Below are 22,050 nucleotides of genomic sequence, written 5' to 3'. Positions count from 1 at the left end.
TCGGCCTTTTTTCGGAGTAAGGCTTAAATATAAGTCCTACCCTGAAAATAAGCTCTGGTCGCGGTTCAAAAATGAAGTGTCCATGCAGCTAAAAAAAAGTTAAAGATACTGCAGGACACTTCATTATAGAAAGCAGACACCCCCCAAAAGAAAGAAGACATAAGACCTTGCAATCATGCTCTCCAGACTTTGAACAGGAGGACCAGCGTTGGAACGCATCAAGGACCTGCGATAGAACGCATCAAGGACCTGCGATAGAACGCATCCACACACACACACAGACACCTGCAGTGGAAAGCATGGAGAACCTGCGGTGGAACGCATCAAGAACCTGTGGTGGAACGTGCACACAGACACACACACATATACACACACACACGTATGTGACGCCCTGGCCTATCAGGTCGTCACAGGTTATTGTGCAATCTGCTCTCTGCACAGTATCCACCTCCTCCTTGGTTATGGGTCCCTGACCTTTGGTGTTTCTAAGTACAAGCTAATCAAAATCCTAGGAACACTCTGCACTACACCCACCAGACACACTAGTGGCTGACCTGAAGGGAATAGGGTCGCCCACTTGGGGGATTGGTAAGGGGAGGTCAGGAGTAGTTCAGTTGAGGAGTGACTCTCGAGAGGAGAGGTCAGGAGCTGGGCTCCTTGGTTTACTAGGTGTCAGACGTTGGTCTGGGCCTAGTAGGAGCTGGACCCCGGTCGCAGGGGGATCTTGCCAAGGGGCACGATCTGTCAAGGAGGACAGCCGGCAGCCATGTGCCATCACCGGGCAGGGGCTAGGGCACGACGGGGTACGTGGACCCTAGGTCGAGAAGATGCTTCAAGCGTCTTAACAATTTACCCGAGGAGGACGGAGCCTTCAAGATCCATTCTCCACCCGCTCCAAAATCAGGGTACTAGCGCATCGTGGGGGATAGGACTTTCCTACTACATAGTCCAGAAAATCCCAAGGGTGAACCCTGAGAGCAAGCTCACCCAGTTAGCCATACTGGTGAGTGGGACCCGATAGTTCTAAGCTAGAGGGACCAGTTAGAAGTGAGGTGCCACGGAAAAGGCCACAGGATAACAAGCAACACCATCGGGCACAGGATCCAGGCATGCTCCCTCCCTGCTGCAGCGGTACTACGAACTTTGGTTTACCACGGTTGTCGGTGTCAGTGTTATTGGATTGAGTGAGTACTAAAGTGATCCCCGACCGTCCCAACGGCACCTCCCTGTCACCAATACCGAGTCCCGGGGCATTCCCCCTACCCATGGAGGGGTTAAACATCTGGCTGCCCACACGATCGCCACCGGGTATTCCCCATTGCAGCGGTGGTACTCCATCTTACCACATACCACGGGTGGCATCACGAACTGTCCATACAATCCCCTGTTTATAACCCCCCTTTACTTCCGGGTAGGCCACACGACCGCGACCCTTCGGGTCCGGAGACCCCTCGAGCTACCGTGGATCCGGATCCGAGCAGCGGTGGCAGGCTGCTGACGCGGGGGCAGCACACATACATACACATCCGATGATACCGTACTGGTCTGGAGAACTGGGACACAGTGGATTGTGAGGACCTGCAGTGGGAACCTGGGAACCTGGGACCGATACAGACGTCCAGGGACTCATAAGTATGATTCTCCTGGGAAAGGGGTTTCTTACGTTTTTGGAGGGGGAAAACTTACCCCCAACCCATGTTTCCCAGAAAAAAAACCTACCCCGAAAATAAGCCCTTGCGCATTTTTTGGTGCAAGAAATAATATGACAGTGTCATATTTTCGGGGACACACGGGTAGCAATCAGTTAATGTTTCCGTTTTCCATAGATTTCCATGTTTAAAAAACTAATTCTGCAAAAATTAATGCTTTCGTAACGGACAAAAAAGTTTGCAAAACTTTTTTGACAACAGATTGCTACTGGATCCGTTCTATCGGATAATTACTGGACCTGTCAACTAAACCTAAGTTGGGTCCTTTCTTTCCATGCATTAAATGAATTACTATGTACATAACTCAATGAAGAGGGAATGCCTGGTTAGCAGGGAGGTAACAACTGCGGTCCCAGAGGTCACCATTGCGACCGGGCCCAGCAGGTTAAGGGCCCGTGGCCACCCTGCAGATCAGCAGCCAGCTCCTTTCTGTGAGAGAGGAGCCCTGCTGTTCTGTCGCAGACCACCAGGCCGCTATATGACCCGGTGCCACCACCGCTGACACCGGGCCCACCTGCCTGGTGTCAGCGGCAGCACTAGGCCCCCTCCCCCGTCATTGCACACAGCAATGATAAACCATCGAGCGGCCCGCGCCACTCCATGGTCCATAATTCTCCCCCTGTGCCTGTGCCGTGATGTCACTCTTGTGTGACTGCTGTGCTGAGTCATGCAGAACACAGAGAGCAGGATAGAAGAATGCTTACCCAAGCCGCATGGGAACGAGGAGAGAGGTGAGTACGGAGCAGTGGGGGAATGGAGGAGAAAGGTGAGCACAGAGCAGCGGTGGAACAAGGAGAGAGAGGTGAGTATTTTTTGCTTATTTTTTTGTTTGTTTGTTTTTTATATATCAGTGAGTACACGGTGGCCAGAGGCCTGGGGGTGCTGCATTATACATGGAGACTTGGAGGGCTGCATGATACATGGAACCCTGGGGGGCTGCATTATACATGGAGGCCTGGGATGCTGCATTATACATGGAGATGTGGGGTGCTGCATTATACATGAACACCTGGGGGGCTGCATGATACATGGAGGCCTGGTTATACATGGTGGCCTGGGGATGCTACATTATACATTGAGGTATGGGGTCTGCATGATACATGGAGGCCTAGGGGGCTGCATTATATATGGAGGCCTAGGGGGCTGCATTATACATGGAGGCCTAGGGGGCTGCATTATACATGGAGGCCTAGGGGGCTGCATTATACATGGAGGCCTGGGGGGACTGCATTATACATGGAGGCCTGGGGGGACTGCATTATACATGGAGGCCTGGGGGGACTGCATTATACATGGAGGCATGGGGGTGCTGCAATATACATGGAGCATGGGGGGGCTGCATTATACATGGAGGCATGGGGGGCTGCATTATACATGGAGGCCTTGGGGGGGATGCATTCTACATGGAGGCCTGGGGGGCTGCATTATAAATGGAGGCCTGGGGGGGCTGAATTATACATGGAGGTCTATGGGCCTGCATTATATATGGAGGCCTAGGGGGCTGCATTATACATGGAGGTCTATGGGGCTGCATAATAAACATGAAGGACACCTTATACATGGACTATAGAGTGCATTTTACATGGAGGAGTATGGGGTTGCATAATACATGAAGGACACCTTATTCATGGAATATAGGGGTGCATTATACATGGAGGAGTATGAAGGTTTATGGGGCTGCATTATAATACATATGGGATTATGGGGTTGCATTATAAAACATGGAGGACTATGTGGTGCAGTATAATATATGGAGTACTATGGGCTGCATTATTATAATATATGGAGAACTATGGGGTGAATTATAATATATGGAGGACTATGGGAAATTCATTATAATAATTGGAGGGCTACTTTATACATGAAGGACTATAGGGCTGCATTATAATATATGGAGGACTATGTGGTGCTGTATAATATATGGAGTACTATAGGGTGAATTTTAATACAAGGAGAACTATGGGAAATGCATTATTTATAATACATGGAAGACTATGGAGGTGCATTCTAATATATGAAGGGTTATGTGGTCCCCTTTATACTATATGGAAGGCTATGTGGGGGCCATTATAGTATTTGGATAACTATATATGAGGGGGGACAAAGATGCAAGCAGGGGATAGTAACGTTTTGTGCTGAGGGAAAAAGGCTCTTTCCCTCAGCACCCAGCTTTCTCATGCTCTGCTATACATCTCTCAGCACCCAGCTTTCCCATGCTCTGATATGGGAAAGCTGGGTGCTGAGGGAAAGATGTATAGCAGAGCATGGGGAAGCTGGGTGACGAGGACAAGATGGATATCAGAACATAGGAAAGCTGGGTGCTGATAGAGGGATTTCAGATCATGGGACATTATCCCGTACCCCAAGTGTTGGTGTATGTGTGGGGGCCCAGGTCCAAACTTTGCACCGGGGCCCATCAAACTCTAGTTACGCCTCTGCTGGTTATTAAAGATTTTTCGTTGCTTTCAGTTGTGAAGAATATTGCTTCCATTCCACAAGGGGCTGTCCATTAAACTAAAAATTAATATAATATTGGATTAATAAAATGGTAACCGGTAACCATGTATGTGTAAATAACTGTCACCCTCCCTGTTTTACTGTTCCAGTACTGTTTCAACACTGCAGAAGCCAGTGCTAGTTGTCTCCATATTTGTAAATATATATATATATATATATATATATATATATATATATATATATATATACACAAATGTTGCACAGCTGCTACAATGTTGCAGAACGTTCTATTGGTTTAGCAGAGCACTCATTCAATACAGGAAAAGTTGCAGCGCAATGAAAAATACTGATGACACAAGTTCCATGCTGAGGAATCTAATATACACACTGTAATGGTATACAGCACATACCTGTCCGCAGTATACGTGTGTAAACATCCCACCTTGTTCTTAGCCATAAGATACATGACAACGTCTAGTCTTCTCTATAGGGTGCACTGACTTATAAAACACTGATCTCGTACCCTAAGTAACGCCTCTTGCATACAGTAGTTAATATGACTGTACAAACCTTCCTCCTGGAGTATGAAAAGCTGGAGACTAAGCTCACAATGCAGAATTACAAGGTATCTCTTCCTGTCCTGATAATTTGCATTGGCATAACTTTTGCAGGTATGGCTCTTTAAATACCACCCCCATTTGTCAGCAAATACCTGCGTAGTATCAAAGGTTATTGGACTCTAGTTTGCAAAATGAGGCACAAGGAAAGCTGGAAGTTTGTAAACACCTTTTTTTGCACAATTAAGCTATGTGCGCACGTTGCGTAAATTCATGCAGTTACGCTGCGCTTTGTAGCGCAGCGTAACTGCATGCGTCCTGCGTCCCCTGCACAGTCTATGGAGATTGTGCAGGGGCCGTGCGCACGTGGCGTTTTAGAGCGCAGCGCTTCGGCTGCTGCCGAAGCGCTGCGCAAAAAGAAGTGACATGTCACTTCTTCCGTGCGCTTTGCCGGCAGCTCCTGCTCTGTCTATGGCAGGAGCTGCAGGCAGAGCGCACGTTCTCTCCGGCACCATGCGCTTCAGAACGGAGCTTTTCAGCTGCGCTCTGAAGCGCACCTTTTACGGTGCTGGGCTAGTACGCAACGTGCGCACATACCCTTACATTTTTTTTTCTAGGAATAACACATGGACTTTTGTGTAAAAGTCCAGTGATACATTGTAACAAAAGTCACTCCAATTATTTAGGGGTCCAAGTATTATCCTGGCATTAGGTGGGAATCACTACAAAAAAAAAAAAAAAAATCACAATTTGGTCTTATCATAATGTACATACAGTATATATTTATTGATGCCTATAAATTGATTATTAAAGTGCACCAATCACCTGGATTTTCCTATATAACCTAAGGCTCTGTTCACACTAGAAAAAGGATTTTTCTCAAGAAATTTCTTGAGTCTGCAAGATTACCGCACTTGCGGTCAAAAAACGTACCGTAAATTGCATGCATTTTTACAGTGTTTTTGATGCGTTTTCGATGCGTTTTTGGTGCGTTTTTTCCGCAGGTTGGTCCCTGCGGGTTTTTTTTTACCATTATCTATGGCAAAAAACGCAGCTACCAGCAGAAAGGAAGCAACAAGCTCATTCTTTTTCTCAAAAAATTCTGCAGAAAAAATGTTCTTAAGAAAAAACGCAGTGTGTGCACAGCTATTTTTTTTTAAATAGGTTTTGCTGGGGAATGTCTGCCGAAAGGTTACAGCCATTTTCTCAAGAATTTCTGCAGCAACAACGCACCAAGAACACAGGTAAAAACGCAGTGTGTGAACAAGGCCTTAAGCCAGTGCTATACTGGCACTATCATACTGATTCTATACAGACCTTTAGTTGTCAGCTCGGATGTATAGGTTTTGAAACACAAATAAAGTTTGTACAATGAGCAGCTTTTTGAATGACAGCAGCTGCCGATCAGCTGGTAGCTGGGGTGGATATCCATATTGATTCCTGTCCCCCTGCCTGTCCATCCTCCCCCTGTTATTTATACTAATTCTATTATAGAATCGATTTACTTTGGGACTAAAAGGACCTGTGCTGATGTCATACCCATGTGACCAGAAGGGGCGGGGCCTCAGCCAACAGAAAAATGTTGCTTCTTGCTATCAGCTATGTTGGCTGAGGCCCCACCCCTTTTGGTCACATGGATATGACATCAGCACAGGTCCTTTTAGTCATAAAGTTAATCGATTCTATAATAGAATAAACATAAATAACGAGGGGAGGGGGTAACTATGAATACCCACCACAGCTATCAGCTGCTGCAGCTGCTGTCATTCAAAAAGCTGATGATTTTGCAAATTTTACTTTCTTGTGTTTTCAAAACTTATACATCCAAACTCACAACTAAAGGTATGTATAGAATCAGCCTGATAGTGCCAGTATAGCACTGCCCTTGGTAGACGTGCACTTTTCCAACATGACAATTTTACAAAACACACATCTGCTGCATTTCTGAAGAATAGGGTGAAAGTGATTCAGTGGCCGAGTGTCTCCTGATCTGACCCAACTGATCACCTATGGGGAGTTCTAACTTCTGAAGAGACAAGTTGTCATCACTCTGCATCCAACATCCGGGCTCTAAAAGGTTGTTCTGGAAGAATGGAAAAAGATAGTTGTTGCAATATATTGCCAACTTGTTTATTCCAGGCCTAAAAGACTTAGGCGGCTTTCCACACTACGACATCGCAGGTGCGATATCGGTGGGGTCAAGTCGAAAGTGACGCACATCCGGCATCGCTCTCGACATCGTAGTGTGTAAATCCTAGATGATACGATTAACGAGCGCAAAATCGTCATAATCGTATCATCGGTGTAGTGTCGGGGAATTCCATAATTACGCTGCTGCGATGGTACGCTGTTGTTCCTCGTTCCTGCGGCAGCGCACATCGCTGTGTATGAAGTCGCAGGAGCGAGGAACATCTCCTACCTGCGTCCTGCAGCTCATGCCGGCTATGCGGAAGGAAGGAGGTGGGCGGGATGTTTACGTCCCGCTCATCTCCGCCCCTCCGCTTCTATTGGCTGCCTGCCGCGTGACGTCGCTGTGACGCCGCACGACCCGCCCCCTTAGGAAGGAGGCGGTTCACCGGCCAGAGCGACGTCGCAGGGCAGGGGAGTGCATGTGAAGCTGCCGTAGCGATAATGTTCTCTACAGCAGCTATCACAAGATATCGCAGCTGCGACGGGGGCAGGGACTATCGTGCTCGGCATCGCAAGCATCGGCTCGCGATGTCGTAGTGTACAAAGTGCCCCTAAGTGCTGTCCTTAAAAATCATGGATGTCAGGCAAAATGCTAGCTGTAGGAGATGTGCTAGATGTAGTAGTTTTTGATGTGGGGTGTGTTTATTTTTGCACAAAGCAATTTGAGTAAAACTGAAGATTTTGCAATGAAATTTCATTATCCTTACTTTCATGCTATCAGTTTAAAAAATGTTCTATGAAACTCTGCCAATACAAGTCTAAGGGTGCGAGAAAAAAACGGATGCCGTCCGATGTTTTGTTTTCTCACACTCTTAAGAGCACTTTACACACAGTGACATTGCTAGCGATGTCGCTGGTGAAAGCACCCACCCCGTCGGTTGTGCGTCATGGGCAAATCGCTGCTCGTGGCGCACAACATCGCTAAGAACGGTCACACTACTTACCTGCCTAGCGGGGGCGCTGTGGTCGGCGAACCGCCTCCTTTCTAAGGGGGCGGTTCGTTTGGCGTCACAGCGGCGTCACTAAGCAGCTGCCCAATAGAAGTGTAGGGGCGGAGATGAGCAGGCGGAACATCCCGCCCACCTCCTTCCTTCCTCATTGCCGGCGGCCGCAGGTACGGTGATGTTCCTCGTTCCCGGGGTGTCACACATAGTGATGTGTGCTGCCGCAGGAACGACAAACAACCTGCGTCCTCCAACAGCAACGATAATTGGGAATAGAATGACGCGTCAACAATCAACGATATGGTGAGAAATTTTGATCGTTAACGGTCGTTTGTGCGTTTCACTGCGATGTACAGTGGCCTTTACACTTGCATTAGTGAGTCTCGTGTGATATATGCACATACAGCTCTTGGAAAAATTAATTGTCAGTTTTTCAGATTTTTCTCTTTATATTTTTGAGTAAAATGTAAATTGTTCTTTTATTCTATAAACTACTGACGACGTCTCCGAATTTCCAAGCAACAAGTATTGTATTTATTTTCTGAAAATGAGAAATAGTCAGAATAACAAAAAACGCACAATTCTTTCATACCTCCAATAATGCAAAGAAAATAAGTTCATAATCATTTAGAAACAACAATACTAATAATGTTTTATATCAGGAAGATTCAGAAATCAATATTTTGATCCAGTGTCTATTGGCTGGGATTAACATCCCGAGGAGCCTCACGTGAATGCTGCAGCCAATCAGTGGCCATTGATTAGCTGCAATGTTCACATTTTGTCATGGGAAATAATAAAGGCACAGATACAACTGTGTTCTACTCTCTCCCTGTAAATAATATAGAGACAGATATCCATCCACTGTTTCTCCCTGTTATATGGATATGCCATAAATACCTGTCAGGTGAATATCCCAGCTTAACATGAGGAGAATACTGATTCCTTACCGCTGCATACGGTATGATAGAATCAGGAAATAGAGATCCCCTTTATGTCATTAGGGCGGTCTCAGTGTCATTAATGGCACAATGTCCTGACAAACTAGGGGATATACAAAGATATAAGATTTTTGCAAACCATGATCATAAATAGCCTACAACGATTGCAGCTATGGGTGGGGCTGGGGTTAAATGTCACATGGTGATTTTTCCAAGCTTCGTCGACTGTCATGGCAGTGTTGGGAGCTGTTCAGACTACTGATTCTGACTCTCCGCCTGGTAACTTCATCTTTTGTCTGTGATCAATGCAGGCAGACTTGGCTATCGACCTGTAGATTGGTAGTTCATTGGCAGGCTAGCAAGAGTTAATCTCTGTTGGTCTGCTTGTGAGTCTCCTTTGATCACATGTTGTGGGGAGCCAGTAACATCTGCTTCCTTCCTAAATATGTTGGCTAGATCCTTCCTTTTATGCCAGGCATTTTATTAGTGAAACCAAACTGGAATTCTTGGACAGAGGATGCAACAGCGATGTGAAACACTGAATACTGAGCAGCAATGACAGGCTTGTATGTCCTCCAGTTATCAGGGCACGTGTGCAGAGTCCCACTGGCCATCTTTATACCAGCTATAGTTTATCTTAGCTGGTCTGGTGAGGTGTTGTGATCCAGACTATCTGGTGATTATGCTACTTGCTGCTGAGTGTGGCTGTGGAGTTAACTCTTGTTACTCTTTGTAGCTACCTTCCTGTTCTTGCTTTTCTCCTGAGTCTCTCTTTGTCTACTCCTGTGTGTGCAGTGTGTCAACATTTTGGTTTTCCATTGTCTCTCTTTTTTTGTTTTTTTTCAGTTCATTTCTGCCCCTTCCTTCAATGGTGTGAGATTGGAATCAGATTATTTCTGGTTAGGAGTGATGATGAACAGACACATGGAAGTTCAGGTTCTGCTGGTCCAGTTGAACTTTTTTAAAGTTCGGTTTTGGACCTGCACCTGACCTGAACTTTATTTGAGGTCACTGATGGGTAGATCGGGTCTGCACCCACATGCAGCCAGTCATAAACAGAACATTTCCAGGGGAGGGCTGGCAGTGTTTCTTTCCATTTTTTTGGGGAGTACTGATCATGCTGTTGTCACCCCGAGTGTGAGCCATTCAAACACTGCCAGCGGCTTGCCCTGGGCTGAGCACCGAGCGTACCCCAGCACACCGATGCTTGTACGACTAGTTTGCATTTATAAAGCACCCGAACTACTAACCCGAACTCTGTTTTCTTGAAAGTCTGAGTTTGTACTGAACACTTAACTTCAGGTTTGCTCATCTCTAATCACGATGATAGCTAGGGACGGGGCTCAGGCATCTCCACTATCAGGAGTAACCTTGAGGATAGAGATAGCATAGAAGCCCCTGTCCTTCACTATTCCATAGTCACATCATGATACTAAAATTTCAAACAACATGTTAAACATCAATTACGGAATACCCCTTAATTACCATGGATGTATTAACCACCATGGAGGATGCAGGGGACACACATCACATATGATTTTTTGCGCTTCTGTTCCTTTATCATAGGTTTTTTAAGAAAGAAATTTGATGCCTTTTTGGTATATATATATATATATATATATATGTATATGCACTAGAAGGTGGCCCGATTCTAATGCATCGGGTATTCTAGAATTTATTGTGTAGTTAATGTATGTTTTTTGTTATATATATCGATGTTGTTGTGTGTAGTTGCCAGTGTTTGTGTAGGGCGCTGTAAATGTTCTGGGTGTTGTCTGGGTGTGGGGGGGTGTGAGAGCGGTGTTGTATGTGTGTTGCGTTGTGTGTGTTGCGTTGTTTGTGGAGCGCTGTATGTCTACAGAGTTGTCTGTGTGTGGTGCTGTGTGTGTTGCGCGGTTTGTGTGGGTGTGGAGTGCGCGTGTGTGTTTTGGGGGGAGGTATGTTTTGTGCAGTGTGTGTTGTGCGGTATGTGCGTATATTTGTGTATGCCGCGGTGTTTGTGTGTTGGGTGTTGTGTGTGCGGCGTTGTCTGTGTGTAGGTGTCTGTGTAGGGCGGTGTTTGTGGTTCCCAGTGTGTGTGTGGTGTGTTGTGCGGAGCGCGTGTGGCGCTGTGTGTGTGTGATTTGGGGGGAGGTGTGCACCCCCATCGTGCTCCATCCCCCATGCTGCGCACCCCCCCATCGTGCTCCATCCCCCATGCTGCGCACCCCCCATCGTGCTCCATCCCCCATGCTGCGCACCCCCCATCGTGCTCCATCCCCCATGCTGCGCACCCCCATCGTGCTCCATCCCCCATGCTGCCCACTCCCCATCGTGCTCCATCCCCCATGCTGCGCACCCCCCATCGTGCTCCATCCCCCATGCTGCGCACCCCCCATCGTGCTCCATCCCCCATGCTGTGCCCCCCTCATCGTGCTCCATCCCCCATGCTGCACACCCCCATCATGCTCCATCCCCCATGCTGCACACTCCCATCGTGCTCCATCCCCCATGCTGCGCACTCCCATCGTGCTCCATCCCCCATGCTGCGCACTCCCCATCGTGCTCCATCCCCCATGCTGCGCACTCCCCATCGTGCTCCATCCCCCATGCTGCGCACCCCCCATCGTGCTCCATCCCCCATGCTGCGCACCCCCATCGTGCTCCATCCCCCATGCTGCACACCCCCCATCGTGCTCCATCCCCCAAGCTGCGCACTCCCCATCGTGCTCCACAGTCACACATCAAACAGTATACACGCACACATCTGATCGCATACACTCACACCCCACTTCTCCCTGTGCCCTCCGGTGGGCGGTCCCAGCAGCTGTGCTGCACGCCGTGCTCCTCTGCCTTCTGCCGACACGCACACATCCGATCGCATACACGCACACATTCGATCGCATACACACAAACACACACACTGACGATATCGCACATACGCGCTCACACACTCACAACATCCGGAGATACCACATGCTTCCGGCCATGTGATCCTCCGGCAGGTCCTGGAAGGTCACTGCACGCACAGTATTGCCGCCGAGAAGTAAGCGATATCACTGGATGTTGTGAGTGTGTGGATGCGATCTGATGTGTGTGTGAGGTGTGTGTGAGAGTGAGTGAGTGTGATCTGATGTGTGTGTGTCTGTTCTTATGTGTGTGTGTGTGTGTGTGTGTGTGTGTGTGTGTGTTCCGCCGCTGCAGGACCTTGATGCGCTCACCTGGTCCCGGTCGGCGTCTGGTGAGTATGACTGCGGGGTCTTCTTTCTTCTGTCTTCTCTCTTCTGGGGGTGCCCGCTGCCTATAATGAAGTGTCTTGCAGTGTCTTTATCTCTTTCACCGCTGCATGACACTTCATTATTGATCGCAGCGTATGCCGGCTCCCTGCACATGTGTACCGGAAGCCGGTGTTCGCTGGTAACCATGATACACATCGGGTAACTAAGGGAACCGCTTCCTATAGTTACGCGATGTGTATAATGGTTACCAGCGTACACCGGCTCCATCACGATCCCAGCATCGCAAGGTTATGTCCGCCGGGGGCGGGGCCGAGTGTGCCAACGTGTGGCGGGGGCGAGCAGGCGAGGCGTCAGCGTATGCTGGCTCCCTGCACATGTGTACTTGGAGCTGGTGTACGCTGGAGCTGGGCTGAGCGGGCGAGGCATCAGCGTATGCCGGCTCCCTGCACATGTGTACCGGGAGCCGGTGTACGCTGGAGTGGGCGATGCATGCGGAGGGCCGGGGCGAGCGGCTAATCCATACGGGGGGCAGGGCCAGGCCGAGGTGAGCGGCCAATCCGTGGGGGGGGGGGGGGGCGGGGCCAGGCCGAGCCCAGCGGCCAATCCAACAGTTGTCACGCTAACGACACTGTCACGGTGACACTGTCACGGTGACACAATTTTGGAGCAAGACAGACAGACAGACAGACAGAATAAGGCAATTATATATATATAGATATACACACTAGCTGTTGTACCTGGGCATTACCCAGGATAGTAACTGTCTCTCTCCCAGTCTCTGTCTGTCTCTAATGTCTGTCTCTGTCTGTCTGTATCAGTCTCTCTGTCTGTCTTTGTATCAGTCTGTCTGTCTGTCTCTATCTCTGTTTCTGTCTCTCTCTATCTCTGTGTCTGTCTGTCTATCTCTATCTCAGTGTTTAAATATCTGTCTCTCTCTATCTGTCTGTCAGTCTCTTTCCCCGTCTGTCTCATTTCAGGTCTGTTTCACTCCAGGTCTGTCTCGTTTCAGGTTTATCTCGTTCCAGATCTGTCTCTTTCCCTGTCTGTCTCTTTCCCTGTCTGTCTCTTTCCCCGTCTGTCTCTTTCCCCGTCTGTATCGTTTCAGGTCTGTCTCATTCCAGGTCTGTCTTGTTTCAGGTCTATCTCGTTCCAGATCTGTTTCTTTCCCTGTCTGTCTCTTTCACCGTCTGTCTCTTTCCCCGTCTGTCTCTTTCCCCGTCTGTTTCTTTCCACATCTGTCTCTTTCCCCGTCTGTATCATTTCAGGTCTGTATCATTCCAGGTCTGTCTCTTTCCCCGTCTGTCTCATTTCAGGTCTGTCTCATTCCAGATCTGTCTCGTTTCAGGTCTATCTCGTTCCAGATCTGTCTCTTTCCCCGTCTGTATCGTTTCAGGTCTGTCTCATTCCAGGTCTGTCTCTTTCCCCATCTGTCTCTTTCCCCATCTGTCTCTTTCCCCGTCTGTATCGTTTCAGGTTTGTCTCATTCCAGGTCTGTCTCTTTCCCCGTCTGTCTCGTTTCAGGTCTGTCTCATTCCAGATCTGTCTCGTTTCAGGTCTATCTCGTTCCAGATCTGTCTCTTTCCCCGTCTGTATCGTTTCAGGTCTGTCTCATTCCAGGTCTGTCTCTTTCCCCGTCTGTCTCTTTCCCTGTCTGTCTCTTTCCCCGTCTGTCTCTTTCCCCGTCTGTATCGTTTCAGGTCTGTCTCATTCCAGGTCTGTCTCTTTCCCCGTCTGTCTCGTTTCAGGTCTGTCTCATTCCAGATCTGTCTCGTTTCAGGTCTATCTCGTTCCAGATCTGTCTCTTTCCCTGTCTGTCTCTTTCCCCGTCTGTCTCTTTCCCCGTCTGTCTCTTTTCCCATCTGTCTCTTTCCCCGTCTGTATCGTTTCAGGTCTGTCTTGTTCCAGGTCTGTCTCGTTTCAGGTCTGTCTCATTCCAGATCTGTCTCTTTCCCCGTCTGTCTCTTTCCCCGTCTGTCTCTTTCCCCGTCTGTCTCTTTCACCATCTGTCTCTTTCCCCATCTGTCTCTTTCCCCGTCTGTCTCTTTCCCCGTCTGTCTCGTTTCAGGTCTGTCTCATTCCAGATCTCTATCGTTTCAGGTCTATCTCGTTCCAGATCTGTCTCTTTCCCCATCTGTCTCTTTCCCCGTCTGTATCGTTTCAGGTCTGTCTTGTTCCAGGTCTGTCTCGTTTCAGGTCTGTCTCATTCCAGATCTGTCTCTTTCCCCATCTGTCTCTTTCCCCGTCTGTCTCTTTCCCCGTCTGTCTCTTTCCCCATCTGTCTCTTTCCCCATCTGTCTCTTTCCCCGTCTGTCTCTTTCCCCGTCTGTCTCGTTTCAGGTCTGTCTCATTCCAGATCTGTCTCGTTTCAGGTCTATCTCGTTCCAGATTTGTCTCTTTCCCCGTCTGTCTCTTTCCCCGTCTGATTCTTTCCCCATCTGTCTCTATCCCCGTCTGTATCGTTTCAGGTCTGTCTCGTTCCAGGTCTGTCTCGTTTCAGGTCTGTCTCGTTCCAGATCTGTCTCTTTCCCCGTCTGTCTCTTTCCCCGTCTGTCTCTTTCCCCGTCTGTCTCGTTTCAGGTCTGTCTCATTCCAGATCTGTCTCGTTTCAGGTCTATCTCGTTCCAGATCTGTCTCTTTCCCCGTCTGTCTCTTTCCCCGTCTGTCTCTTTCCCCGTCTGTCTCTTTCCCCGTCTGTATCGTTTCAGGTCTGTCTCATTCCAGGTCTGTCTCTTTCCCCGTCTGTCTCGTTTCAGGTCTGTCTCATTCCAGATCTGTCTCGTTTCAGGTCTATCTCGTTCCAGATCTGTCTCTTTCCCTGTCTGTCTCTTTCCCCGTCTGTCTCTTTCCCCGTCTGTCTCTTTTCCCATCTGTCTCTTTCCCCGTCTGTATCGTTTCAGGTCCGTCTTGTTCCAGGTCTGTCTCGTTTCAGGTCTGTCTCATTCCAGATCTGTCTCTTTCCCCGTCTGTCTCTTTCCCCGTCTGTCTCTTTCCCCGTCTGTCTCTTTCACCATCTGTCTCTTTCCCCATCTGTCTCTTTCCCCGTCTGTCTCTTTCCCCGTCTGTCTCGTTTCAGGTCTGTCTCATTCCAGATCTCTCTCGTTTCAGGTCTATCTCGTTCCAGATCTGTCTCTTTCCCCATCTGTCTCTTTCCCCGTCTGTATCGTTTCAGGTCTGTCTTGTTCCAGGTCTGTCTCGTTTCAGGTCTGTCTCATTCCAGATCTGTCTCTTTCCCCATCTGTCTCTTTCCCCGTCTGTCTCTTTCCCCGTCTGTCTCTTTCCCCATCTGTCTCTTTCCCCATCTGTCTCTTTCCCCGTCTGTCTCTTTCCCCGTCTGTCTCGTTTCAGGTCTGTCTCATTCCAGATCTGTCTCGTTTCAGGTCTATCTCGTTCCAGATTTGTCTCTTTCCCCATCTGTCTCTTTCCCCGTCTGTCTCTTTCCCCATCTGTCTCTATCCCCGTCTGTATCGTTTCAGGTCTGTCTCGTTCCAGGTCTGTCTCGTTTCAGGTCTGTCTCTTTCCCCGTCTGTCTCTTTCCCCGTCTGTCTCTTTCCCCGTCTGTCTCTTTCCCCGTCTGTCTCGTTTCAGGTCTGTCTCATTCCAGATCTGTCTCGTTTCAGGTCTATCTCGTTCCAGATCTGTCTCTTTCCCCGTCTGTCTCTTTCCCCGTCTGTCTCTTTCCCCGTCTGTCTCTTTCCCCGTCTGTATCGTTTCAGGTCTGTCTCATTCCAGGTCTGTCTCTTTCCCCGTCTGTCTCGTTTCAGGTCTGTCTCATTCCAGATCTGTCTCGTTTCAGGTCTATCTCGTTCCAGATCTGTCTCTTTCCCTGTCTGTCTCTTTCCCTGTCTGTCTCTTTCCCCGTCTGTCTCTTTCCCCGTCTGTCTCTTTCCCCGTCTGTCTCTTTCCCCGTCTGTCTCTTTCCCCGTCTGTCTCTTTCACCATCTGTCTCTTTCCCCATCTGTCTCTTTCCCCGTCTGTCTCTTTCCCCGTCTGTCTCGTTTCAGGTCTGTCTCATTCCAGATCTCTCTCGTTTCAGGTCTATCTCGTTCCAGATCTGTCTCTTTCCCCATCTGTCTCTTTCCCCGTCTGTATCGTTTCAGGTCTGTCTTGTTCCAGGTCTGTCTCGTTTCAGGTCTGTCTCATTCCAGATCTGTCTCTTTCCCCATCTGTCTCTTTCCCCGTCTGTCTCTTTCCCCGTCTGTCTCTTTCCCCATCTGTCTCTTTCCCCATCTGTCTCTTTCCCCGTCTGTCTCTTTCCCCGTCTGTCTCGTTTCAGGTCTGTCTCATTCCAGATCTGTCTCGTTTCAGGTCTATCTCGTTCCAGATTTGTCTCTTTCCCCGTCTGTCTCTTTCCCCATCTGTCTCTATCCCCGTCTGTATCGTTTCAGGTCTGTCTCGTTCCAGGTCTGTCTCGTTTCAGGTCTGTCTCGTTCCAGATCTGTCTCTTTCCCCGTCTGTCTCTTTCCCCGTCTGTCTCTTTCCCCGTCTGTCTCGTTTCAGGTCTGTCTCATTCCAGATCTGTCTCGTTTCAGGTCTATCTCGTTCCAGATCTGTCTCTTTCCCCGTCTGTCTCTTTCCCCGTCTGTCTCTTTCCCCGTCTGTCTCTTTCCCCGTCTGTATCGTTTCAGGTCTGTCTCATTCCAGGTCTGTCTCGTTTCAGGTCTGTCTCGTTCCAGATCTGTCTCTTTCCCTGTCTGTCTATTTCCCCGTCTGTCTCTTTCCCCGTCTGTCTCGTTTCAGGTCTGTCTCGTTCCAGATCTGTCTCGTTTCAGGTCTATCTCGTTCCAGATCTGTCTCTTTCCCCATCTGTCTCTTTCCCCGTCTGTCTCTTTCCCCGTCTGTCTCTTTCCCCGTCTGTCTCTTTCCCCGTCTGTCTCTTTCCCCGTCTGTCTCTTTCCCCGTCTGTCTCTTTCCCCGTCTGTCTCTTTCCCCGTCTGTCTCGTTTCAGGTCTGTCTCGTTCCAGATCTGTCTCGTTTCAGGTCTATCTCGTTCCAGATCTGTCTCTTTCCCCGTGTGTCTCTTTCCACCTCTGTCTCTTTCCACCTCTGTCTCTTTCCACCTCTGTCTTTTTGCATGTCTGTTTCTTTCCCCGTCTATTACTTGTCTCTGTCTCTTTCCCTGTCTTGTTCATTGTCTCTGTCTCTTTCCCTGTCTCTTTCCCTGTCTGTCTGTCTCTGTCTGCCTCTTTCTGTCTATCCGTTTCCCCACTAACATCTTATTACCCCACACATAAGCTTCTTATACTAACAATTTCCTTTCGTCCTATAGCAACCAATTACAGCTCCTATTAATAACCCAACAGCCCCATTGACTTTAGTGAAAGCAGGTTTTTTGGAGAGTAACTGTAAAGTGTGGGGTTAAATTTTCCCGTCAAAACATAGTCTATGACATTCCCTGAGTCACATGGGGTATCTATTTAAAATATTGTGATTGTAAAATGCGACGGTGCGGATTCCTTTAGCGGACACACACACACACACACACACACACACACATACATACACTCAGCTTTATATTATATATATATATATATATATATATATATATATATATACATATACATATATATATATATATATATATATATATATATGCTATAAAAAAGTAGACTGCTCAGAAATAGTTAAAGTCTGAGAGAATGGCGCACAAGGCAGCCAGTGGAGAATATTCTGAACAATTTTCCCAAACATTATGTTTACCATTAGGAATGAAAATCTGCTCAATTACAGCAGGGGGAGGTTGGGCAATTATTCCTGCAGAATCAGGCAGAAGTGTAGGAATGATGCGATTCCCCCAGCAATGGGAGCGGTAACGGCCGTCTGAGGGATTGCCACCGCAAGTCTCATTTAGCATTAAGGCGAAATGTGTGCACTTTTATTTTAATTGTAGCACCCTGGGTCTAGTTCAGCTCTCCACCTTGAGCTATGAAAGGCAATAATGCTACCAGAACATTTTATACACCGAGCTGCCCAAAGTGTTTACCTGTCTCCTGTGATGAAGAGGTTTCGAATTAGGCTGGATAAAAGGCTGTACGGCAATACGGCAATCAGCACAAAATGGAAGCTGCGGGTTAACCCTTGCTTTGGCATCAACCATATATTTGCTTGCAGATTCCTGGGGGGATAAAACCTTATACATTGTACATAATATACTCTAAAGCTGTATTTATGGAGCCATTTTATTCTCCGTGAGGTTTCAGTATAACATTCGGTGTAAAGGTTACACTTTAAAATTTGTAAACTATTAGGAAAATAACTCAGTGCAGGTATAAATGCAGTGAGAAATGCTGGGAGAGTTCAGCTCTGAAGCCTTTACAGGTGTACATTTAGCTGTAACATGTACACGTCAAATTCTAGCCAGGAGAGTACGTAGAAATGATGGGGCCACATAGCAAAAGTCCAAATTGGGCAAATAAAAAAATAAATAAATATATATCTTTGGTGTGGTCAAGTGGGTCGTTGTACATATGAGCAGTAACAAACTTTTTACTGTTCTGTCTCAAGACCCACACATAAATATTAACACAAAGCCCTTCAGTGTTCTCACCTACTACAGTATGATGCCCAAAAGTGCATTCCAAACACACTTCATCCCCAAAGTACATCCCAAACATCATAAGATGACCCTTAGGGGTACTTTGCACGCTGCAACATTGCTAGCCGATGCTAGCGATGCCGAGCGCGATAGTCCCCGCCCCCGTCGCAAATGCAATATCTTGTGATAGCTGCCGTAGTGAACATTATCGCTACAGCAACTTCACACGCACTCACCTGCCCTGCGACGTCGCTCTGGCCGGCGACCCACCTCCTTCCTAAGGGGGCGGGTTGTGCGGCGTCACCGCAACGTCACACTGCAGGCGGCCAATAGAAGCGGAGGGGTAGAGATGAGCGGGATGTAAACATCCCGTCCACCTCCTTCCTTCCGCATTGCCGGTGGAGGCAGGTAAGGAGATGTTCCTCACTCCTGCGGCTTCACACACAGCGATGTGCGCTGCCGCAGGAACGAGGAACAACATCGTATCTCCTATAGGTGCAACATTATGAAAATGTCCAACACTACACAGATCACCGATTTACGACGCTTTTGCGATTGTTTATCGGCGCATCTAGGCTTTACACGTTGCCACGTCGTTACTGGCGTCGGATGTGCGTCACTTTCGATTTGACCCCAATGATATTGCAGTAGCGATGTCGCAACGTGCAAAGTACCCCTTAGTATTATAATTCACGGTGCATTCCCTCCATTGTATGATGATATTATAGTGCCTCTACATACCCCTCTACATGCCCCCCCAAAAGTGCCCCAGCACAGTATGATGCCCTGACAATGGCCTAACAAACTTTGTCTCACAGTGTTTCCAGCACAATATGATATTCCCATAGTATCCCCCACATAGTATGATGCCCCCAATATGCCCCCAGTGTGCCCCAGCATATGATGACTGCACACTACCCTCCACATAGTATGATGCCCCAACAGCACCCCCTCAACAATATGCTGCCCTGACAATTGCCCAACAAACTATGTCTCACAGTGCTTCCAACACAGTAAAATGTTCCCGTAGTATCCCCCACTAATTATGATGCCCCCAAAGTGCCCCAATGTGTCGCCAGGGGTTAAGGGGATACTCAGACCCGGGCCAAGGAGTCACTTCTGGAAAAGGAGATCACGGTGTCGTGACCCGGTCTGTGATCCCTGGTTCCACAATAAAAAGGGGGATTATGTTCGTGACGCCACCCGTGGAATGTAATCAGAGATGACCACCGCTGCTTCAGAACCTCCGGGGTGATGGATGGCAGCTTGAGATGGGACGGCTCCCCATGGGTAGAGCCTTCTCCCCGGGGCAGTGTGATAATAGTCTATGGGGGGGAGCGAAGGACACGAGCACAATAAACAAGCAGACTCACAGTTTTGCAGTTTCTTTGTCCTTTACTGATGATGGTATTCAGCAGAGTACTGTCCATGGAGTCTGTGAAGGGTTCAGGGTTTCTCCCACCCAGCCGGGCCGTTTTGGCTCCCTTTTCTGCACTGTGCTTGTGTGGCCCTGCTGCTGTATAAACTAGGCAGCCAGCCCTGTTCTCCTCCCACGTACCGACCTGACAGGCAACTTGAGTCCTCACTTGTATGTTACTGAACTCTCCTGTGTGTTGCTGTGTCTGTGGTACAGGTGAAAGATCTGGGATCGTCACTTCTCCTTTGTTAGCTGTGCTGTGTGTAATCTGCTCAGCCTCGGATCCGGCCTCCGTTCTGTGCACTCCACTGGAGTGAGTTCAGCAATACTCTTTCTCCCAGGTATGTTCCTCTGATTAATCTGTCTCCTTCCCTCAGACCCTTGGCTTAGGCCTGGAATTGGTCAGCGGATCCTGTGGTGAGCTAGAGCCAGCTCCAACCTGCAGAGATCCTTTTCCCTCAGTCCTCTGCACTGACTGAAGAAACAAACTGAACTGACCACTTCCTCTCCACACCAGAATATACAGGGAAGCAGCTTGGTCTCCCCCTTCTGGCCAGGAGGTGCTAGTGTTGTGTGGGGTTAACCCTTTGTGTTGTTACTGTGGCAACCCTGGGGTGCTACACCAAGAAATAACTGCACAGTGCCCTATACATATTATGATGCCTCCACAGTGCCCCCAGAACAGTATGATGTACACAATACTGTAATAAACAGAAAGTTTTATATAGAAGCGTCTTGCAGGAAGTGAGTCAGTGTGTGGCTGAAGCCACCTAGAAAGTAGAAGTACCCAGTTATAATGCGAATGAGGAGAGAACTAGGCCAGAGCCAAAGAGCAGTAGCAAATGAAGCGGTCTGACCAAGGGAGTCTCAGAAGAGACTGTGGATGGACAGTACTGAAGTGGCCTCACTGGGCTCTGACTCTGCAGGATGTCTTTGAGGAGATAAGAGATTGCTGGGCTACGCACCTTATGACCACCATAAAGATGTTTGTTTACTGGAGACCTGAGTGCATGTGTTCATTGTCAAAGTGAAGGTCAGCTGGAAGTTGAAGATGGTAATAACGGGCCTGTGGACATTCTGTGTGGAGGTTTTTCCAGGAGCTAAGGCACTAGCTATCGAACCCGTTCTACACCAGGGTTTCAATGATTCAGGATCAGGGTGGGACTTTGTGGTCAGGGTCTTTCTTTATCTATTCCTTCTGCTTTCCTCCCCTTTATTTAAATTTTGCGCTGTGGCCGCAATCATCATCCCTATGGCCGGCGTATGCACACTGCTGTGTTCATGTTATAGTTAAATTCTTCAATAAAACGGTGCCGGAATCAGCGCATGCGTATACCGCCAACTGAGCGCCATTTTATTGAAGACACTGTGTCTTCGAATATCAAGTAAAACAAACTGGAGACTGGTGATATTGACAGAGACGGTATCTTCTATAAAATGGCTCTGGAGATGGCAGTTTACTCACGCGCTGATTCTCGCGCCATTTTGTTGACAAATCTAACTAATCTAACTACAAGGTGAACCTAGATCTGTGCACTTGCCGGCCAAACGGTTCTATCCCAGCCTGGGACAGAAGGATGCATTCAGCATCATATAGTGACTATAGTGCATGAACATATATATATACAGTATGCGTGTGTAGTCGCCACAAGTGACATAACTGAATTGGCAGTGTGTGTATTTGTATTCGCAGATAACAGAGAGCAGCAGCGTGCACCCTTGTGGTCGGTGCAGTGACGTCAGTAACCTCGGCTGGCCCCCGCACTGCTGTACCTGCTTAAGCAGATCCTCCGCCTCGTGCTACATGGGTGTCCTGATCTGAGACACCACTGCCGGCCTCTTTAATCACATAGCAACATGCGGCCTCCACAGAGACCCCACATTCCCCGGTGCAGATACCAAACACCTCCATCCTTCAAACCGGGCCCCAGCAGTCAATGCCCTGCACCACAGCATGCCAGTCAGCAGCCTCCGTACAGGTGCAGCCATCTTCAGGTGACGTGATGTCCGCATGCTGCTGACCTCCCTCACCATGATGCGTGTGGTGTGGGTGGATGGTTCCTCGCCTCTCCCCTCCCTCACCAT

At 48.4% G+C, this 22,050-nt stretch overlaps 1 protein-coding gene across 3 annotated transcripts in view; it reads right to left on the bottom strand.

Moving 5' to 3' along the window:
- KYNU (kynureninase) overlaps window positions 1–22,050 on the bottom strand; it is a 271,837-nt gene that overhangs the window by 143,601 nt on the left and 106,186 nt on the right. The window contains exon 1 of one of the 3 annotated variants that reach the window (XM_075317170.1): window positions 4,737–4,796. The exons of 1 other annotated variant lie outside the window; for it this stretch is intronic. The gene's annotated coding sequence lies outside the window, so the exon portion shown is untranslated. Of the gene's footprint in view, window positions 1–4,576; window positions 4,627–4,736; window positions 4,797–22,050 lie in introns of those variants that run through there. One more of the 3 variants, XM_075317169.1, reaches the window with a different exon arrangement.

Source organism: Anomaloglossus baeobatrachus, chromosome 7, assembly GCF_048569485.1.
Source record: "Anomaloglossus baeobatrachus isolate aAnoBae1 chromosome 7, aAnoBae1.hap1, whole genome shotgun sequence".
NCBI lineage: Eukaryota > Metazoa > Chordata > Amphibia > Anura > Aromobatidae > Anomaloglossus > Anomaloglossus baeobatrachus.
Note: the sequence above shows the minus strand (reverse complement) of the source record. Positions and strands in the feature narration are given on the sequence as shown.